Raw genomic sequence first — 23,174 nt, 5'->3', positions numbered from 1 at the left:
GTACTTGGAATACACATTAATAGCCAGTTTCCCATTTGAGTTTCACTCTCTTGTATTCGTGACATGCTGTATTGTAAGGTACAAAGAGCCAGGGCCCCTGGCCTTGTTAAAATTGAAGTTGTCAGGAAGTTTGATATTACAAAAATGTAATATTAAGCTATTAAACCTAAAACATATTAGCTCAAAAATATACGAGAAACCAAATATTTTTAGCTCAATTTTCAAGACCCCCATTTCCTCCATCTTTTTTACACTACATTTGTTACTTTCCCAACGAAATGAAGGAAATCCTATTCCAGTGGGTTCACAGATTGATTTTATCGCTGTGGATCCTGGCCAAGCACACTGATTCCTTTTCACAATGGCTTTGTTGAATTTCCAAATACAACTCTATCGGAAATGTCACCAATTGAAACGGCTGTATAAATGGTGGCCAATTGTAAATGTCTATGTGTCCCAGCCATCCGAGGTATCTTATCTGGTCATGCCAGCTGTGTTGGCGGTGCTAGCCACCCATTAGCCCATCTCGTGTATGAGGTGTCGTTTATCGCCGAGACGTTGGAATCTGTGGACTGCTGATACTGCCAATAAACATATCAGTCATCATTACCCTGGACTGGCTGGGTGGATTTATAGGGAGATGGGCTGTTAACGGTGCTGCGACTCACAAGGCCATGTTAGCTTAGACATTATGCCCTGTTTACTTAAGCTCTGGTCTAACTGTAAAATATCCATCCAAAGAAATAAAGGAACAGGGTGAAATAACCAGGCAATGAATTCCTGCATAACAAGCATGGGATTTTGGTGCGATAGAGTACTTGTCAGCGACTACTCCTATTGATGGGGCCAGTGTTGTTGCTAGCTGGGCTATGGTTGGGCTGACTTGTGTGGTCTGTCTGAGGACATTTCTCTTAGTACTGAGGCAAGTCATACTTATGCATGGGGCGATAGGAGAGCGGCTCTGCTGGTAGCCCTTGGCACAGCGGTTGCAGGTGATGCCGGTCACGCCGTCCTTACAGGGACACTGGCCGGTGGTTTGGTTGCAGGTCTTGCCGGCTGCGCCAACTGGATGACAATCACACGCTGTCAGGAGGAAAGAGCAGGAGAAAACTGAGATGAGATGACATCAACAAAATGTAGATGAAATCTGTTAGGTCTTCACTAGTATTGGTTTAAAACCAATTAGGCATAAGGCATCCTTTTCAATTCACTCTGCCTCTCGTTCCTCCAATGTTGACTCTCTGAACTTCAAAGTAAGCTTTGAACAACCTTAAAGTGACTCACAGGCCACCACAGATGGGGGACTGGGACCTCAAACAAGTTACAATTACTCCCTTTTTCCTTAACGATTGTAGGCCTTGCCATCAGGCATGAGTATTGAGGAACAGTATATTACATTATCAAATAATATCACATTTACAATTCACTGCGCAGTTCCTCTGCCTGGTCTGTTAGCACTTTGAGACTGCACCAGTGTGTGTGTGTGTGTGAGCCGTGTGTGTGTGTGTGTGAGCCGTGTGTGTGTGTGTGTGTGTGTGTGTGTGTGTGTGTGTGTGTGTGTGTGTGTGTGTGTGTGTGTGTGTGTGTGTGTGTGTGTGTGTGTGTGTGTGTGTGTGTGTGTGTGTGTGTGTGTGTGTGTGTGTGTGTGAGTCGTGTGTGTGTGTGAGCGCCGTGTGTGTGTTTAAGCCGTGTGTGACCAGTCTTTGTGTTTTCTCTGTGGAGGGTTGTGATCCACGGCGGGCAGAGCAGAGCCTGTGCTCCTCTCAGATTGAGTTTACAATCTAAAGCTTTTTGGCAAAGAGCTCCTCGCAAATATATCCTGAATAATGTTCCCCATTAATGGGAGAGTGGAACACACTTCAAAGCCGTCTGTTTAAGTTGTTAGTCGGGAAGATCGCACATTAAATGTGAGAATTTAGTTTTGTGCATGTGCTCTGCCAAACGTTTACCATAAAGCCTGTGTTTGAAGTGGAAGCCCAGCTCTCTCCATTAGAGTTGTATGAGTTGTATGTAGCTGAAGAGTCATTTGAAAATAGCTTTAAGTGGTCCAACCAACAGAGGCTGGAGTTGGGTGTTATTAGCTGGGATTCAATGGGTTTCATCAATATTAGAAGTCACTTGTTAAATAAAAAAACTAAAACTTTTCTATCCTCTTTCTACTCAATTTGCAGTATAAGTACATCTTGTCAAGTTTGTTTGACACATTTTATTGAGGTATAATAAAATCAGCATACAATAATCCTGCCAAAAAATAAATAAAAATGAATGAAAAGTAATGTTTCTAATCAAGTCCTCCATCATTCCCAGCCAGAATGTTATTGTGGTTCTTACGTCAGGAATACAATAAATATGCCCATTAATTTAGAGATAGGATTCTAAACTGTACGGTATATGGACTGAAACTGTAGGCTTGCTCTTGCTTTCTGTTGATTTCATGGGAATTATCTTCTAAAGCATTTCCAAATGACTTTTTAATGCAGGGTGGAACCAACAACAAAAAAACAAAAAACATGAGGTCACTCTTGTCCCTCCCGATGGCATGTGGGTAACATCCATGTGTATTCTAAAGATGTGTGTCTATTTCTTAAGGGGTTTTAAGGGATTGTATTTGAAAGCCACATTAAAATAACTGTTGTTTTTGTATTTCTTTATATTACTTCTAGAGATGCCACGAACCACAAATCACAATAGCGATGCACCACTGCGTCTCCACTCAATCCGACCGCCACCATCTAGTCCTCTTCCTCTGAGCTCACACCACTGCATTGTGCTCTTAATGTTCTGAGTGCTACACTGGGAACCAACTGGAAACGTTCATTCATTTCCCTGTGCGTGTGTGTAGCTCCCTGCGGTGTGGAGGTAAAGAGTTGCTGAGTGGTTGAGGGGGAGTGTAATTCAGTGGACCGTGTGGCTGCTCCACTGCTGTGGGCTCCCTGGGCCTGGTGAAAGGCTTATACGGCGGAGTGGATGAGAGGACTGGGAATAAAACAAACCGTTAGAGCTGGGGGCCGCCGGGGGCCACCGGGGGCCGCACTGCGCTCCGAGACCCGTGTTTACACTGCGCTTGATGAGGGATGAAGTCGTTCATCTGGGAAATAAAACATGAGGCATTCCACAACGCTGGTGTTTCGGCCTTTATGGCGGAGGGGTCTATTCTGTAACCTCCACCTTTCAGAGAGTGGTGATCCTCCATTTTGGGGGTTCAGGTTGGAGAATGAAAGCAGACTTCCTCCTGGCTGTGTTGGCACAGCATTGTGTTTCCTGTCCAAAAACAGCAGAGCGAGATGGTTGGCTGAGTTGAACAATAAATACCATGGGCCCTAACTGATGTCACAAAGCGCTGAGTTTGTCACCTGAGGAGAGCACAGCAATCAGGCTGTTTGGGTTTGATCCCAGAGTATGGAACAGTGTAAATGTTGGGACAGAGCTGGAAGCCTTCAGGTTACTGATACAGCCCTCTAGAAAGCCTAAGACAGGTTGCTGTATGTGGTTAGCTCATTAGGGAAGGAGAGAACCTCTGTAACACTAACCTGCCCATAGCTTCCTCCTCTGCCCGCCCCTGACTGCATCCCAAATATAGACGTAAAAATGTTTGGACTGGCAGCGTGCAGTGAAACAATGATGCTCCCAACCATTAGTCACTTTCAAGAAGTGCAAAAGATCCATGAAATGTGTTAAGAACAACAGCACAACATGAACTACATTTGCCCTGAACTCCAATTCGGTGTGAACTCTGACAGGCACCACTGTGAAACGACCCCCAAAACAGTCTGAGTCGGTGGCTGACTTTTATATATGATGGTGGACTGTGTTGATACATTCACTCCGTGAGACTTGGAATAGTCAGTATGAGTTAAGAGTGGAGGTCCCTTGTGGTCTGTAGTAGGAAATGTAATATGTTGCAGTTCCTGTGACTAATTAGTGGTGGACCAGGCTGAAGGGCACTGGAGAATAGGTACTCTGAGAACCCGCTCTGAGCCAATAGGAATGCAGCCACGGCTGTGGTTGGAGACCACAATATGCGGGTCTGCACAGAGTCACTCACTTGTCACTGAAGCGCAAGCTGGGTCCCAGTGTAATACAGCACACTGAGAAGTTGTAATCGGACCGGAAAACAAACGACTTGAAACAATATTCTGTCTTTCATACAAGGAGGATATTACACTCTTAGAAAAAAAGGTGCTACTGTATCTAGAACATGAAACGATTTTTCAGCTGTCTCCATAGGAGAACCCTTTGAAGAACACTTTTTGGTTCCAGGTAGAACCCTTTTGGTTCCAGGTAGAGCCCTTTCCACAGAGGGTTCTACCTGTAACCAAAAAGGGTTCACCTATTGGGACAGCCAAATAACTTTTTTTTCCTAAGAGTGTAGGATATTGTTGTATTATATCTCTTTGGAAAGACTAGAAGTCATCCAGTTCAGGGTAATGTGGGATGTTGGTGGATCTGATGCTGAGGTGAAATGGTTGGCTTGTTCAAAGAGACTGTTTGAATCAACTCCTGCACTCCTGAATTCCATGGCACATCTCACTTCTATCGTTAGCCACTCGTCTTTTTTCCCAGAGAAATCCTCTGAGTTCTCCACCTCCCCAGTTTCAATTCACAGAAATGCAGGGCGATTCATTATCTCTCCAAGTTAAGCAAATAAAGTCTAATAAAATGTGGTCACTAGGGACCGAGTGTTGGGATCCTCCCCTGCTTTAGTGATAAAGGTCAACTACATTGTTTCAAAGGCTCTGTCCACAGAAATGCTGTTATTACTGTATCCTGTAACCTCTATTTGAGAGAGATAACTTGAGACTTGGACAAGAAACAGAGGTAGAAGTTAAAGCATTTGAGGTAAATGCGCAAAATATGCTTTTTATTAATCCACTCACTCAAACCTGCCTCAGCTTGTGCTGGTGTTTGTGTGATTGCATGTGTGCATGTGTGCATGTGTGCATTGCATGCATGTGTGTGCGTGCACGTGTGTGTGTGTGCATGTGTGTGTGGACACGTGTGTGTGCGCATGTAAGTGTGTGTGAGTGACAGCGGCTTGTTTGCTCAGTGCTTCAGCCTGGCTTCTCTCCCCACGGTGCAGGGGAGACAGAGGGAGTGAAGCTTTTCTCTCCTCACACACTAATCCTGAACAGCATGGACTCAAACCTGGCTTAGGTGCTCACACCTGTGAGTGTGTGTGTGTGTGTGGGGATGGGGGATGATAGCGAGATCTGTTTCCACTCAACTATACAGCGGATCAGCTCACACATTGTTTTGCTTGTGTTGTCATGGAAATCCCACTAGACTCCAAATACCAGAGTCACACAGGTCAGCAACACTCACACTGGCACAGGTGGGAGCTTTTGTCTTTACAACTATCTTTCACCTGTCTCACATAATAATAAATAGTAGTGAAGTTGTGGAAAGTAATACGCAATACAGTTATCAAAAGATTGTTGGAAGACTTGTTTCATGCTGATAATTTGTTGAATTTGTAGATATGATGGCAGAACAATTCAACCTGTTTTCAAACAACATACAGGTACGTCAAGAAAGTCCAAAACTGAAGCAGAATATCAACTAGTGTGAGGTTTGGGTGTCATGCAGCCATTTTGAGTAGCCCACCCAGCAGACACCCAGCCCAGGTACTCTACCTTTGCAGGCCCTCCTGTGGGAGATGGCCTTGGACATGTCCCGGAAGAAGCCCTCCTTGCAGTAGTGGCAGTGGCGTCCGGCCGTGTTGTGACGGCAGTTGAGACAGACTCCGCCGCTCCTCCGCCCAGACAGCTTGTACAGCTCCATGTTGAAACGACAGCGCCGGGCGTGCAGGTTACAGTGGCAGGCTGCAGAAAGATGGAGAGAGGGGGAGAGAAAGAGAGGCGAGGGGGAGAATAACACAGAGGTCAGTGCGTTCGGATGCTTTTTACACAGGTGTTGAGTAATGAAGACTTTGGCCTCCACTTAATGAAGACTTTGGCCTCCTGAACCTCAACACTCAACACGAAAAAACTCCCACCATGCAACCTTGCAGTTTAGCTAGTGCTTCATAAGCTGGAACTGAAAACTGATGAACTTAGCAATTTCATTCACATGTACAGTATATCACGGTAGGGTGTTGACCACGTTTACTTTCCAATTTCCAAAAAGCTAGTGGAGGGGAACCAAATAACAGCCAGTGAACTGTAGTGTATGGAGACCCTGAGAAAGTTACTGTTACTTTAATGACATCAGTGGGTCAAAGTCCTCTGCTCAGACATGTCAGTTGGAGACAATGAGTTATGAAAACAGATGGATTGGTCAGGCTGTGAGCGATCCAGTTTCTATGAGTAAAATGGTGTGGTCCGACTCCACGCTCTCCTTTCCCCTCCACCTGCTTATAGATTTGACCTCTGACCCATAGGGATGTTAGGAGAGAGATTTCCTTTCCCACAGATCTCGCAGCCTTCACTAACTCTCTTAGTTGTTTTATTGTCATAACAATATGAGGGATAACTTCCCAATTAAATCGGGTGATTCATTCATCAGTTCATCAGTTCTCTCTGTGTGTTAGAGCCAGGGTGGACTTTCCACCTCTGCTCTACTGATATTCTCTTCCAAAGCACTGTGAAAGAACTTCCATTTTTTGGGCTTGCATTTGAGCTTTTTTTGTTTTAGTCTCATCCAGGCACGTACTGCTGTGATAGGGCTGGAGGAGGAGAAGCCCGCATGGTTTGTTATTTGTGGATAATCTCTCCATCAGTGCACCCTGCCTTAAGGTTATAGCCACAAGATCTGAGCGATAAGGGCACATATGCTACACGTTCATCAGCGCTCCCAATCACGTACCAACCAACTCACACCTGCTATTGGGGACCAGGGTTGCCAGGTGGGTGGGATTCAGAGCCGCTTCCTCTAAATTGGGGCTTAAACGCACAGTCACACACAAACCGAGGTGTTTGGCAGCTGTCATGGGCTTATCACACCTCAAACCCCAGGGCCGATCAGCACACTCAGAGAACACCAGATCCCCGGAGCTTTGAAGCGTGCTCCCTCCCTCCTTCTCTATCCCCCTCCCTTCCCTCTCTCTCCCCATTGCTCTTTACCGCCTTCTTATCCCAGATGTTATCTCCACTTTGGGTGGACGTGTGAGTACAAATGTAATGGGATTTTTTTATGAATGGGAAATGGTATGGAATGCTCTTAGTGTTCTAACCAAAGGAAAACATCCTACAGATAAATGCCCAAATAAAGGAAACACCAACATAAAGTGTCAAGGGCATTGAGCCACCAGAACAGATAGATATTCTACAAGTGTCTGGAACTCTATTGGAGGGATGCTACACTATTCTTCCACCAGAAATTCCATCCTTTGGGTTTCTGTTGACGGTGGTGGAAAACGCATCTCAGACGCCTCTCCAGAATCGCCAGTAAGTGTTCAATTGGGTTGAGATCTGGTGACTGAGAGACACACACACACACACCCTTTAAAAGCCCCATGCTTCTTTTGGGACCCCTCTTTTAAAGTCACTGAGATCTCTTCTTCTAGCCATGGTAACCAAAATAATGGGTAAGTGGGCTTTTTAAACATGAGCATGAGACGTTATGCATGAGACGTTAATTGCTTAATAAACTCAGGAACCACACCTGTGTGGAAGCACCTGCTTTCAATATACTTTGTACACCTCATTTACTCAAGTGTTTCCTTTATTTTGTCAGTTACCTGTATTCTGGTACTGTAACTTTAATCTTCACAGTGAGCCAGATGAAAGTTGAGAGATAAGAAATACCAGGTAAGTATCTGGGCACATGCATTCTGCATGCAATATAGGCCAGATCTCCTATTACTTTGACAAGCAGCACGTCTTTGTGCGGTCTGTGTGTATACAATACTGCTTCAGTCTGTGTGTGACCCACTATGTGTGGTGTCTATGTGTGTGTGTGAGAGAATGTCTGCATCATGTGATTAATAAGCGTTATCTCCATGGCCTTCCTCAGCCTCTCCTAATGAGCACTGTGCTATCTCATACACACTTCCCTGGCCGGCTCTCCAATCACTCCGCTAATTGTCCCTCAGTGCCAAGGCCTCAAGTACCGATAAGCTATATTTAGACCAGCTGGCCCAAAATATCCCTCACAACATCTATCACACACACACTGTTGTGTTTACAACTGGGAAGCCTGACAACAAAACAACAAGTGAAGAAACAAACAAAAATATCCCTAGTTTTCAATATGTGTTCAATAAGAACGTGCATTTTGTCCAATTACGGGAGGAAATGTGATTTCTGTAGTTTCACATCAATAATAGAGATCGTAACAGTGGCTACCTACCTGGCAGTGTAGCCTACACCTAGGGCCTTTTTGTTGTTATTCGAAGCACTGTCAAACATACTTAGAGGTACACCATTTCAATCTATTTATTTTCAAGTGTTGTAATACTGCATAGTGAGATGCTGACATGATGAATCATCCCACAGTTTGCTGTAGGTGGATTAATATTCTGTGTTCTGTGAGAGAATCTCAAGGCCATACATGCCCTGTATTGATAGCAGGTTCTGGATTGTTGCAGGGACTCAGCACCTCCCTGCCACAGACACGCATAACCTACCTGTCACCAGGTGTCTGATGTTAACCAAACACTCTGTGTACACGGCTGCCTGTGTTCCTAGGTCGCAGACAGAGGAGTTGTGTGATTTGTATTGAGAGGAATGCTGCGCTTGTTCAAGGATGAAGAGGAAAGGAATTCCAGAGAATTATTGTTTATCCGGGATCAATTAGTCCCTCAGTAAGTTGAAGGCCCATAATGATAGTGGCCCATATTATGAGAGGATGCTGTGTGCCAAGCCAAACAAGCCTCTCATCCTCACCTTGTCAGTGATCTGAGGAAAATACAACATCAGTGCCCTGAGCAGATTCATATACCTGTCACATTCTCTCCGAGGTATCCAAATCAAATCAAACTTTATTTGTCACATGCGCCGAAAACAACAAGTGTAGACCTTACCATGAAATGCTTACTTACAGGCTCTTAACTAACAGTGCAGTTCAAGAAAGAGTTAAGAGGGTGTGTCATTGTAAATAGTCCAGAAGCCATTTGATTAATTGTTCAGCAGTCTTATGGCTTGGGTGTAGAAGCTATTAAGGAGTCTTTTGGTCCTAGACTTGGTGCTCCGGTACCGCTTGCCGTGTGGTAGCAAAGAAAACAGTCTATGACTTGGGTGACTGGAGTCTATGATAATTAATTTGGGCTTTCCTCTGACACCACCTATTATACAGATCCTGGATGGCAGGAAGCTTGGCCCCAGTGATGTACTGGGCTGTACGTACTACCCTCTGTAACTCCTTACGGTCAGATGCCGAGCAGTTGCCTTACCAGGCGGTGATGCAACCGGTCAGGATGCTCTCGATGGTGCAGCTGTAGAACTGTTTGAGGATCTGGGGACCCATGCCAAATATTTACAGTCTCCTACGGGGGAATAGGTTTTGCCGTGCCCTCTTCACCACTGTCTTGATGTGTTTGGACCATGATAGTTTGTTGGTGATGTGGACACCAAGGAACTTGAAACTCTCGACCCGCTCCACTACAGCCCTGTTGATGTTAATGGGGGCCTGTTCGGCCCGCCTTTTCCTGTAGTTCACGATCAGCTCCTTTGTCTTGCTCACGTTGAGGGAGAGGTTGTTGTCCTGTCACCACACTGCCAGTTCTCTGACCTCCTCCCTATAGGCTGTCTCATCATTGTCGGTGATCAGGCCACTGTTGTGTCGTCAGCAAACTTAATGATGGTGTTGGAGTTGTGTTTGGCCACGCAGTCGTGGGTGAACAGGGAGTACAGGAGGGGACTAAGTACACACCCCTGAGGGGCCCCAGTGTTGAGGATCAGCGCGGCAGACGTGTTGTTGCCTATCCTTACCACCTGGGGGCGGCCTGTCAGGAAGTCCAGGATCCAGTTGCAGAGGGAGGTGTTTAATCCCAGGGTCCATAGCTTATTGATGAGCTTTGTGGGCACTATGGTCTTGAATGCTGAGCTGTAGTCAATGAACAGCATTCTCACATAGGTGTTCCTTTTGTCTAGGAATGCCTTATTTCCATGACAACACTTGATTTTAATAGGTTGATATTTCTGAGCGCTGGGTTTGGCTGTGCATCAGCTCTAACTGTGAGAGACTCCCACATTGATTACTGTAAACCTCCCGGTGCGGTGGCTGTGCATCAGGTCGAATTGTGAGAAACTACCACATTGGTTACTGTAAACCTCCCGGTGCTGTGGCTTGGCATCAGGTTTAACTGTGAGAGACTACAGACTCAGAGATTTAAGTCTTGTTTATTGAAGTCTGGTTTATTGAAGTCTTGTTTGGCCATGACCTCAGGAACCTAATGATTTCCCAATTAGAATAGGTGTATACTTTGCACATGTTTATAGGACATTTTATGAGCTATGCAGTTTGTTAAACAGCATTTGTTTCAATGTGCTGGTAAAAGCAAATCCTGACATCATGTGAAGTTAGACCAATAAACGGTTTTAGTTGAAATTAGAGTAAAATAAACTTGTGACATTTCATTCAAAGTGCTTGTTACAGAGCCTACATGATGCCTGCATAATACTTGCATAACACCTGCCTGGTGTGTGGGTGAAGCTTCAGAAAATGAGTCACAATTATTCATTAACATTCATAAAGCACTTATGAAATCAGTGTTCCCACTCATTCCCCCCAAAATATCCAAATCGCAATGTAATATATGAAGTCATAGTTAAGTCAAGTAACTATTTAACTTAATCAATAAAAATGACAAGTGACTAATAGCATGCCTGACTTATGAAAGCATAATGAATCAATTGTTATGTTTTATTAAGGATGAGAACCTATGGTATTACAGCATATCGGCATCAATGTGAGGGACATGGAAGTCACTGTTTGGCTCATTAAGAATTATAGCAATAGCTTTAAGTGGATGATACAATATGTTGCCATCACAACCGGCTGAAAATCACTCCTGCATTACTCTTATGAAGTTCTAATACATCATTGTCACAAATATCTGGTTTAATAGAGAAACGCATATATTATACATTTTGGTGCCAAAAACATGCAAAAATCAGCAGACATGCCTCGAAACACTACTTGTAATTTGCCTCCATTTCTGTGGACCAAGGGATTTGTCACAGAATTAAGATACAACTGTGCATCTGGGCTGTTGATACATACTGCGTGACTTTAATGGTACAAACGCCCCTGAACGTCTTCTGTGGGGCACTCCCGTTAGATCAGTCACCCATATGCTCTTAGCTTCAAGCCCCAGACATACTCAACATTTTCCTACAATAAATATTTCGATTGCACATTGCTGGAGCAGCTGCTATTTTGATGAGGGAGAAAAAACAACAAAGGCCCTTTGGAATGAGCTATCCAGATGATGAATCATTTTACGAGTTTCCGGAATGCTTTTGATGACTTGAGCTGGGGTGAAAAGACAGAAACTGTAAGAAAAAAAATGGAACCGTCTCATATTGGGAGGACTGATTCAGCCAAGGGCCCTGGTGTTCTTCCATAGCAACCCGTCACCTCGGCGTAACGCTAACAAATAAATAAACAAGCGAGAGTGCAGATAAAGAGCGTATAAAGACTCCGTCTGAGCAGAGCTGACAGGTTGAGACAGACAACTGTTTCAACACGAGGACTTTTAGCATGTGTGATTCGTTATTATTGAGACACACATTGGAGGCGGTGAGGGAGGAGGTTTAAACAGGATGCAGTGATGAACAACCCTGGGGCTGGGGTTCATCTGCAGTGGAAGCAGCACCTGTCTCAGTTCCTTCCTCGACTATAGGAACTGAATGGAAACCTCTCTGACCTCTCTACGCTGGAAGGTCCAACATCTGCATTGTCCCCCTTAGTGGCCCCTCACGCCATACCACTGACACTAGGCATTCAGTAGCTCTCTCTTTTAGAAACATGTCTAATCCCAACATGTCTAATCCCTGGGGGCTATGGCTTGTGCTTGGTTACCATGACAACACTGAGGGAGACATGATGATCAATCACTCAGTTCACCTTTAACCTTTGAAGACCTGCCAAACCACACAAGAGTGCACTTTGTGCCCTGAGATGGAAGATGGAAGAGATAAGCCAGGCTAATGAAATGTATTTCTGTGTCATGAAATGGTGTTTGATTCTGATGCTTTTCCATTCGACCCAAGGACCCAAGCATCCTCTTATGTCAAAGGCCAATGCATGGGTCAAAACGCTTAGCCCTTTTTAGTCTTCAGAAAGATAAATGCTGATTTTATCAGTAACTGCTTGCCTTAAACCAAGTCAGAGTGTAGGATAACCTTCCAGCTTTAAGCTATCACTCTTGCCAAGAGAATACACCGCGAAGAATGTTAAAGACCTGCTACTGAAGGTAAACGTAAACTTCAGGAGCCGCTACATGGTCATGAAAAGAATCAGACTGCCTAAACTTTGTGGTATAGTACAACACAAATGTTTCATGTTTATAACACCATGAAAGACCCTGACTATGATAGTGTACCATAATGAGAACTTGCACTCTAAATGACTGTACATTGTGTTTTACTGAAAGTCTGAAAAACACTTGTTCTATGTGTCCTAGATCAAGTGGCCCAAATTTCTATGTTCCAGAAAACTCCTTTATAAAGGCCCTTTGACCTGGTAATTTCTATGTTCCAGAAAACTCCTTTATAAAGGCCCTTTGACCTGGTAATTTCTATGTTCCAGAAAACTCCTTTATAAAGGCCCTTTGACCTGGTAATTTCTATGTTCCAGAAAACTCCTTTATAAAGGCCCTTTGACCTGGTAATTTCTATGTTCCAGAAAACTCCTTTATAAAGGCCCTTTGACCTGGTAATTTCTATGTTCCAGAAAACTCCTTTATAAAGGCCCTTTGACCTGGTAATTTCTATGTTCCAGAAAACTCCTTTATAAAGGCCCTTTGGCCTGGCAGCAAAATGTCAGAAGTGAAGTATGTTGAGCAGCACTGTGTGCCTGAGGACTAATAGGATCTCCTTTACACCACCAACCCCTGTGGCCGTGTTTAGCAACAACAAAGCCTCCCTAATGGGCTCCCATTTCCCACTACTAACGCAGGTTTAATAGCAGTGTGTGTGTTCGCTCCTTGCTCCCCATCTCAGTGGGACACCCTACCCCTCTCTCCCTGTGGGCTCTCTCTCACACAGAGGCAGTCTGGGAAGGCATCTCCCCTCCGCCTCGCTATGCAGTGATGTCATGGGGAGCGCTCTCTTTTTACGAGCACAGCTCTGTGATCTCTGGTGGAGATCAATTAGCTGAGCAATCAGGCCTCCCCTGCTTTTGTGTGAGTAACTCCTCGTAAAACAGAGCGGTTGCCTGGCGACCGGGCACGTGGCATCTCAACAAAAACAGCCACCCAATGTCAGGCCAAGCCGTGCTCTAAGAACGAAGGCAGAATTAAACCGTGTTTCTCCTGTTCTGAGCATAACATTAGCTAATCTAATGTGACATTAGCGAATGCTAATGTATTCAGTTTGATGGGTGGTGACTGGTGCCACTGTCAAAACCCATTGTTAATTGGCCTAAACGATGCCAAGAAGTGGGGTTGGATCCATGTTGTCTGAGAGTTCATTGGAATCCTCTCAAAAACCATTGTTGATCTCAATGACAATGTTTGTGTTAGCCATCTTTCCCAAGTACTCCTTTGCTCGTGTTATCAATTGAAAAGGCATAGCTACTGTATGGTATGCCGCCTTGTCCTTTTAGAATAGCTCAAGTAGAACCGCACATCACCTACACATGAACCCACAGAGACTGTTCTGTATAAAGCCGGATAAAGCACGAAATAAACTTCAGTTAGTGCTAAATACGGCTGCTAGAATCCTGATGAGAACCAAAAAATTTGATCATATTACTCCAGTGCTAGCCTCCCTACACTGGCTTCCTGTCAAGGCAAGGGCTGATTTCAAGGTTTTGCTGCTAACCTACAAAGCATTACATGGGCTTGCTCCTACCTATCTCTCTGATTTGGTCCTGCCGTACATACCTACACGTACGCTACGGTCACAAGACGCAGGCCTCCTAATTGTCCCTAGTGAATTTAAGTACGCTCTCTCTAATTCTCTCTTTCTCTCTTTCTTTCTCTCTCTCGGAGGACCTGAGCCCTAGGACCATGCCTCAGGACTACCCTGCATGATGACTCCTTGCTGTCCCCAGTCCACCTGGCCATGCTGCTGCTCCAGTTTCAACTGTTCTGCATGTGATTATTATTATTTGACCATGCTGGTCATTTATGAACATTTGAACATCTTGGCCATGTTCTGTTATAATCTCCACCCGGCACAGCCAGAAGAGGACTGGCCACCCCTCATAGCCTGGTTCCTCTCTAGGTTTCCTCCTAGGTTTTGGCCTTTCTAGGGAGTTTTTCCTAGCCACCGTCCTTCTACACCTGCATTGCTTGCTGTTTGGGGTTTTAGGCTGGGTTTCTGTACAGCACTTTGAGATATCAGCTGATGTACGAAGGGCTATATAAATACATTTGATTTGATTTGATTTGTATCACAACCCTTAACCCCTAACTACAAGAAAAAAAGACCTGACACTATGGAACAGAAAAATGATATAATTGTGCAATCAGTAATAGCCAGAGAGGTCTGCTCCCTCCCCTCAACAACTAGTTGTGGTGCCAATGATAATACACCATGTCTTGTGAATAATAATATATAATGAGCAACATATCTCAGTCCATTTATCCTGCCTGCACAGGGCTGGGAACAGGACAAGAGCAGGCAGGAGAACACCTCAGTGGAAATGATCTCGCTATCAAACAGAGCCCAATCAAACTGCTACTCTCCCAATCCACAGACCTATTCTCATGGCCTCTGGTCTGAATGAGTCACGCTCTATTTAAACACTCCAGGTCCCCACAGTCAGGAGTCCTCATCACCTCCGGGGAGCTACTTATGAATGATAAAGGTTGCTAAGACTTAGCGTGTGCATTAGATGTTAGCAACCGCACTAAGGGTAATTGTGACTTATGTGAAATGCTGCCTGGGCGGTCAATGTGGGAAAACATTGGCCTATAACATTTCGAATGAAAGTATCAGGCTGACGTGCTAGTGGCAGAGCATCCTGTGGTGTCATGAGCTGCTGGGCGGTGGGAGAAAATAAACAAGTGTATATGGGGGGATGTCGGTTTGACGGGTCGTCTGGGGTGCATTTCCTCTTTGGCCTATGTACTGTACAGCACCTGTGAGGAAACACGACAGCATGAAATGTACCTCAGTGCTGGCGCAGCGGTCTAAGGCACTGCATCTCAGTGCTAGGGGCGTCACTGCAGACCCTGGTTCAATTCCAGGGTGTATCGCAACCGGATGTGATTGGGAGTCCATGCACCAGGCCCAGCATTGTCCGGGGTAGGCCGTCATTGTAAATAAGAATTTGTTCTTAACTGACTTGCCTAGTTAAATAAAATATAGGTGATGTAATCATCTTATGAATAATTTCTGGTTTCTTTGTCTATATTTTGTCTGCGTAGGTGTTTATTGTCATAACTGTACTGTATTACATCCAGTGTGTAAGTGAAGAAACCAACTGACAGGGAGGCTGTTCCTTTCCTTCCCCAGGTTTATTTCTTTGAGTTTGTGAGAGAGGTGATGTAAAATCCTTGCTTACCAAGCTCAATAAGCAAAGTTTACACTCTTCCTGAACTTTCACAATGGTCAGTTGATGAGAGGTACGGCTCAAGTTCTTCTTGATTTACTCTAAATGTGTATAGCAACATCCACTACACCAGGCCCAACGCAGCACAATATATATATATATACTGACTGACTTGTGACTATATATATATATATATATATATATATATATACTGACTGACTTGTGACTATATATGGTCACAAGTCAGTCACATAATTTTGTTAATTTACTATTACTGAGTCAAGATCATGAAATGATTAGTGCAATGCTGACGATACACAGGTTTTAGACAGGCAGTTCAACAGATGTGCGGCATTATAGCTCATCCACTCCTCATCTCATCTCTGAGACTTTCCTTCTGAGATCCATGTGGTCATGGTCCAGGGAGAGACCCTCTCCTGGTGCAGATGTCATCATCCTTCATTGCCTTCCATTCCTCCCCCTATGATTTCCCTTCCTTGGTGGATGTTAACAAGCCTCCACGCTGCTTTATTGGAATGCAGCAGCTCCACAGTGGGGACCTTTCGTCAGGGTAATTTACTGGGCGTGAAAATAACTTCAGGTAGTAGTGAGGTGGGCATGACATAGAGGGGGGCAAAGAAGGTCCACAACAGCCAATGCAGATCAGGAGATTAATGAATTCTGCACATCCATGAACACAACATCTACACACAGCCTCTGTCATACCCTGGCTTAGGTCCCTTTCACCTTTCTTCTTCTTCCATGTCCTGAGGCTGGAGGTGTCAGCGATCAGAATGTAAACAGGCTCTGGTGTGGTGAAGTGTGTGGTCAGAGGGGAGTCTCTCATTCATTCAGTCTCCAGACCAGAGGAGATATACTGGAAAGCTTGCAGTGAACATCTCCTGCCCTGGGCACTCTGGGATTTTGAGGGGCTGCAGTGCGGTGGGCTCCAGTCCAATCCTCCCCACAGCGCGAGGAGGATTTTTTTAGCGTTCTGCCACACGCGCCCTCCACACTGTCTCCCCCGTGGTGGGTAGCGAGCGAGCAGAAATCCGCTGTGCTGTAAATCATAAACGATGATCCATCGTAACCCTGACATGTTTATGGGCTTTTCTCCCCTTCTCTCCATGGGCTCATTTATAACCACGCAAACTCCCGATGTTAAAATCTCTCTCAAATATGTTTTGTGTTTTCGATTGTGTCAGGCCAGCCATTTTATTTCTCAATAATCAGAGGATCATTAAAGGTCCTTATCCCAGTGTTGTTGGAGGCTTTCCTTTTCATGGCTTGTTAAGCTTTCTCTATTAATCAAAACAGGTGGAAAGCTCATAATGTGAGATAAATGAGGAAATGTTTGAGCACTTTTCCCAGCTTGCCTTGGGAAAAGGGACTGAGCAGTTCCATTCTGGCGAGAGAAAAGAAAATGTTATGGAATAATTGTTAATGATTGTTTTCGTGGAAACACTGAGAAGTCATTGTGAGTTGTGTTATTTCATACTAATTTCACCAAAGTCCCAAAGTTTGTTCTGGTTGCTAGGTGGCTTTCAGGAGATGGAATTGGGCTGAAGAGGAAAAGGCAGGGTTCCTCCTTCTGCACGCCAACGTATTGTTATCGTAGGGAACCCAATGAACCTACAGTAACTACATCCTGAGCCAGATAGAAAATACACCAATCTAACCTGTACGTTTTAACCATCTGGTTCCAATCACTGTCAGATCCAGTTTAATCCTATACATAGACTTACATCACATTGATGTCTGTCATTTCTGTCACTTTCACTTAGGTCAGAATTATCAACTTGTCTCCAGATAAGATATCACAGAACTGTCTGGCTTTTCACAATGACTTATTCAGATTAGACAGTTCCAATATGTGTTTCACTGCAACACTATATGCTACAGGCTTGTTATGTTGATTTGTCTGTCAGTTGTGAGTGATTGGAGACCAAGACAAACTTAGCGTCATTAAAGAAACTGCTCTTAAGTGAGAAGCCAAACCTAGAATGAAACAATAAAATAAGCTTAAAAGTCAACCAGGGCTAGTTAATGATCATTGTGGGGGTACTTTAAACTGGAATGCAGTGTGTATACGACATGTTAACTTTAAGGGTTTGGTGTAATTTATGCAATTCCCTGAGATACGGAGAGGAAACCCTTCTGAAGCTACTGGCCACTGTTTTATTTATTGTGTTCATTGTGATTTGAACATGGACATTGAGGTTGTGGCCTGGAAGTTGCTGTGACCTATAAGGTCATTAAATGGTTGTGTCTCCTTTGAATCATCTCCATCTGTTGATGGGATGGGTCAGGTCCACCATTTTGGGTTTGATACGTGTTGAGGAAATGTCACTCTTGAAGTTCAAAACATTGTGTTACAGAGCCAAGACTCTGCCATTGTTTCATCACAGCGTAATCTAACTTGGGCTTTGGTCTCTGTTTGTTATTGGGCCTCTTAGCTCATTCCATTTCCCACCCGTCTATGAGGAAACCAGATACCCTATCTCAAACTCACTATCCTGAAGAAACGAAGCTCAATATCTTGGAAAATAAACCATTTGCATAAAGAAAAGTGTTGTGAAAAGAAGGCCAATGATCCCCATCACCTCACCAACCCCATGCACACACATTATATGCACACACAAACACGCACACGTGTACACTCAGTGTTCATCACCCAAGACATCAGCATGGCAGGGAGGATGTTATCTCTGCCTGTGGGTTTGGACCAGCAGGAGTGGGAGAAAGTAACGCCTGAGGGTTTGGGGTGTGTGGAATGACCATGACCCCAGGCAAGTGCTGGTTCCCTGGTCAGAGTATATGACAGCCTCCCTGGTTTTCGTCCATCTTCTCCTTGACTGGAAGACGTATGAAAGGCTGCGTAATCCTCTGCCTGTGCAGGATTCCATGCTCCAGGAGCCAACAGAACAGAGGTCTGCTCCACACAGCACAGCAGGAGGAGGAGGAGGAGTGCGATTGATGAATCCCCAGGTTTTTACTTCTTGCAGCAGATGGAACACAGGGATATTTACAGTTCTGTGGGGAAGGAGGGGGGTCTGGTAGCCATTGTCCTCAAGACCTACTGATTATATCCTACTGCTATTTATCCCCCTGGATTTCCCCCTAAATCCACTAAGTGGTTCCTTATTCGGAGAAAGGAATTGGTCACTGGGGTATGGGAGAAAGACGTGTTGTGTCAGGGGTGACTGAAATCAATTTAAAAGTACTGAAGACCCTTGGAGAGGCCCAAGTAGAAGTTATTTGGACAAATAAATAAAAGTGGGAACAATTCCATTTCCTTATCATGGCGGTGATTGGGTCTGCTGTTTGTTTGTTTTACAATGTTCTGGGGAGAACTGGTTTTTAATGAGGACGACGAGAAGAGTCGCTGAAGTTGTTCTGAGAAGTCGTTTCTAATGAGGAGGACGAGAAGAGTCGCTGAAGTCGTTCTGAGAAGTCGTTTCTAATGAGGAGGACGAGAAGAGTCGCTGAAGTCGTTCTGGAGAGAAGTGGTTTTTAATGAGGAGGACGAGAAGAGTTGCTGAAGTCTGCACATGTAAACTGAACAGAGATACGTTTTACAATTAGAAGCTACACAAGCTTTGCTGTATCTGAAGACACGTTTTCCAGCGGAAATGATTTGAGTGTTGATACAACACTACCATTCAACAGTATGGATCAGTCAAACATTTTTACTTTGACTTGTTGGTCCAGTTTGTTGGTGTAAAAGCAACAGTTGCTGAAAAACTCCTTAGCTCTGACGCAAACGACATAGTGAAAATGAAAAGCCTCCTGCTGAATGTCTCAGATTCTAATGAGTCAAGCCTTCGTTCAGCCATAATAGAGCTAGTTGCCATTTGTTGTTTTTGTCTATTAGTTTAAAAGGTCCTGTATCCACATAACAGCAGGGAGGATGGCATCACCCAAGGGCCGTTAGCTCGGCTTCTACTGGGAGTTTCTATCCACATAACAACAGGGAGGATGGCATCACCCAAGGGCCGTTAGCTCGGCTTCTACTGGGAGTTTCTATCCACATAACAACAGGGAGGATGGCATCACCCAAGGGCCGTTAGCTCGGCTTCTACTGGGAGTTTCTATCCACATAACAACAGGGAGGATGGCATCACCCAAGGGCCGTTAGGTCGGCTTCTACTGGGAGTTTCACAATGCTGAGGTAATAGGGTAATTGCGATAACCAGCCATGCCATTACACAGGGTGTGTGTGTGTGTGTGTGTGTGTGTGTGTGTGTGTGTGTGTGTGTGTGTGTGTGTGTGTGTGTGTGTGTGTGTGTGTGTGTGTGTGTGTGTGTGTGTGTATGTGTGTGTGTGCGTGTGTGGGCAGGGGGTGGTAACGTCCCAGTACTGGCTGTGTTGGGTGGCAGCACAGTGGGGGAGCTGGTGGGGGGTCTGTAGCTGAGCGGTGGTGCGCGGAGCGTGTCATTTCACTGGGCCATTAATCATTCCCAGACTCCCCAGCTCCAGCGCCGCGTAGGGGCTCCATGCGCTCACACTCAAACTAGGTGGTCCTGTTGCCACTGCCGTGGCAGCCAAGGCGGGCAGAGGGTGGCGGAGGTTAAACCCATGTAGGTTAAACACGCAAACACACACACACATCAGGTTCCCATGCCTATGTCAACAGATACACCCAAACAACACACACAGATAAACAAACTAATAGACATTCATTCCATCACACACGGTTATCAACAGATATAAATATAGCATATTTGCTTGTTTTGACAGAAGTGGCAATCTCTTCCTCGGCTTCTCTTCAGACACTAGAAGATAATACCATCTAGCAAACAGTGTAACACTATGTAATCCCTCTCCATCTGCCACATCCCCCTGCTCTCTACTTTGGAATTACAAGACTGCAGATTTTATTCTGGTGGACAGTTTATATGCCAACACAGGATGGATATATAGTAGACAGACTCCCAGCTCTACCTGTGTGATCCCTCTCCTCTGTTGACCATTGAGAACCCTTGTATATTTAAGCCTGCATTGATTTAAGCCACCCCCCAGCATCACTAATGTACCGCAGCATGGTTACCCCATAGAGACAATGAGGTCACAGATTAGCAACGTGTGCAGCTGTTCCATTTAGTTGCCAGACCCACCTGTCTCCGTTTTCACTGTGAGATCTCTCAATTATACAGTCTCTACAATTTCCTCTTGGCTTGTGATACAGCACCTCAAGCATTCGTAATATGACCTGTGATATGTATATTGCAACACTTGTCAGCAGTTATCACATATTAGTAACACTAGACAATGACTTGACGGTTTCAGGTCCTGAAGAGAGGACAGTGCCCACCCAGATAAACAGAGACTGGACCTGTGTGTCCTCTGACACCCTGAAGCAGTGTGAAATGACCCCTCATGGTCGTCTGATGTCAGAGTCAAGAGAAAAGGAATCCTAAACCAAAGCTACCATTTCCTTCCAAATGTTGAGGACCACCTCTCCAATCCGCCGTCCACAACATAGCCATAGAATATTTTCTCTATTGTCTTAAAAGGCAGAGTAAAGCCTCTTTGGCTCTACGTTCATGTCTGTCTTGAATTATAAGCTCAACAAAACAAAATCCCAAGAAACATGAAGCATTTGCCCAGAGGACACTGGATTCCACCAGAGCTTGGATTTTGAGATCTCAGAAATATACATCTTTGTTTTTTAGTCTCCCTGTATACAGTGAAACCTCCCAGCTCACCACAGGCACACAGGCTGATGTGCCAAAAGGACTGTCCTGCAGGCCCACCATATGGAGATACACTGTAGTTTCCACTTCAGTTATGGAACAGAATTAGTCTGGGGATGTTTTGGAATGAGTAACAGCCCAAATGTACTGCTATTCATTACCTTTTTAGCATAGAGGTCCATCGTGTGGCCCTTTAGAACTCCTGATATTGACCGCAGATGCTTTAATTTTCTTAAGACTGCAAATTTGACAGTTTTTAAAAATATACAGTGTGTCTCTACAAACGCGCAGACCATAATTTTTCCTTAAAGAATCACAGAGGCCAAACAATGTACATATTTCCCCCCTGGCACTGTGCTCTATACTCATGGTTTCACATGGGCCTAATGATATGATTTTAGTCTAAGTGCAGTCTAACTGACCTTCTATTCCCAGTGGGGCGTTTAAAGGTGTCTTCATCTGTCTGTTGAGAGACTCCCAATACTGACCTGGCTGCAACCCACCTGCTTCCGATTAACTGCTCAGAAAGCTCTCCTGCATGTACAGTCGGGCAAAAAAGTATTTAGTCAGCCACCAATTGTGCAAGTTCTCCCACTTAAAAAGATGAGAGATGCCTGTAATTTTAATCATAGGTACACTTAGGTACACTAGACAAGGTACACTAGACAAAATGAGGAAAGAAAATCCAGAAAATCACATTGTAGGAAGTAATTCAATAAAGTGAAAGCATTTCAGTGGTTATTTGCTCCAATATACTTTCACTTAATGTGCTATATTCCTTAACCAACAAAGTATTTGTTAAAACAGACAAAATAAAGGTTATTAACATAATAGAAATAACAATCATATAAAACTATTCAAAATAGGGATTAATAACTTGAAAAATCAAAACCTACAAACATGTCACCAAATCCAGATGGACCTAACCCCTGGCAGTAGATGATGGCTGCTTGGGGCCGAAGAGTTCCTCTACAAGAACATCTATGACATCATCTTTTCAAGAAGTTATTTTTCCTGTCACATGGGCTACAAAGGAAGCGGAATGAGACCCAGATGGTGGGCAGCCACGGCCTCGACCCAGCCTGGCAGCCCAGGGGAAGACAGCCGGACTGGAGTCAGCAGAAACAATGTCAATGGTCCTAGTCAGCCACATGGAGAAAGAACTGAGCTGTCAATGTCAATGGTCCCAGTCAGCCACATGGAGAAAGAACAGGCCTGCAGAGAGACTCACTGAGCTGCTGCACACGTAGTGAAGGCCTCGTCAACATGCGGTCAAAGCAGAGGTCTGGGATTTGTTGGAGCCTGTCTCCTCTTCACTTTTTACCAGACAGGTGGGATAGCTCAACCAGAGATATCACAGTTTAAACAAAGCTCTGTGTTCTATAACAGGGTCTTTTGACTGAACAACCTCTGCAGTAGAATATGAACTTCTACTTTAAAAATGTTCTCTCCAATCAGTTCCCTTTGAGACATAGTGAACGCAATCCAGTGGGGCTTTCGGGGTGATTTAAGAGCTCACATAAAGATTCAGCACACTTTGACGCTATTTTTAGTGTCGGTCCAAGTATGTGCTGGACCGCCCAGGAGGAGAGCCTGTGGGATATTGATATAATCACATCTAATTCAACATCCCTGTAGGTGGTAGACGTGTCAGTCCAAACCAAGAATGACTTCTGTTTCTGTTCGATAGCTGCCAAATACTTTCAACAGCGTACAAAACATGCTGATTACAATTATAGGGAAAAGAGCATCTTGTGAGAGAGTGTGGCTGTTTCATAGGTTTGTCACAAAGGGAATACAGGTGCATGCCATGCGTCGTTTGTATCCTCTTTCAATCTACATGGAAATTCACTTTTGTCCTTTCCTGTAATA

General features: G+C 44.6%; 1 pseudogene; it reads right to left on the bottom strand.

Moving 5' to 3' along the window:
• Window positions 1-23,174, bottom strand: part of LOC121844907 — a 40,778-nt pseudogene that overhangs the window by 10,664 nt on the left and 6,940 nt on the right.

The sequence above is a fragment of the Oncorhynchus tshawytscha genome, unplaced genomic scaffold (genome assembly GCF_018296145.1).
Source record: "Oncorhynchus tshawytscha isolate Ot180627B unplaced genomic scaffold, Otsh_v2.0 Un_contig_2910_pilon_pilon, whole genome shotgun sequence".
NCBI lineage: Eukaryota > Metazoa > Chordata > Actinopteri > Salmoniformes > Salmonidae > Oncorhynchus > Oncorhynchus tshawytscha.
This window is presented reverse-complemented; position numbering and strand designations above follow the sequence as displayed.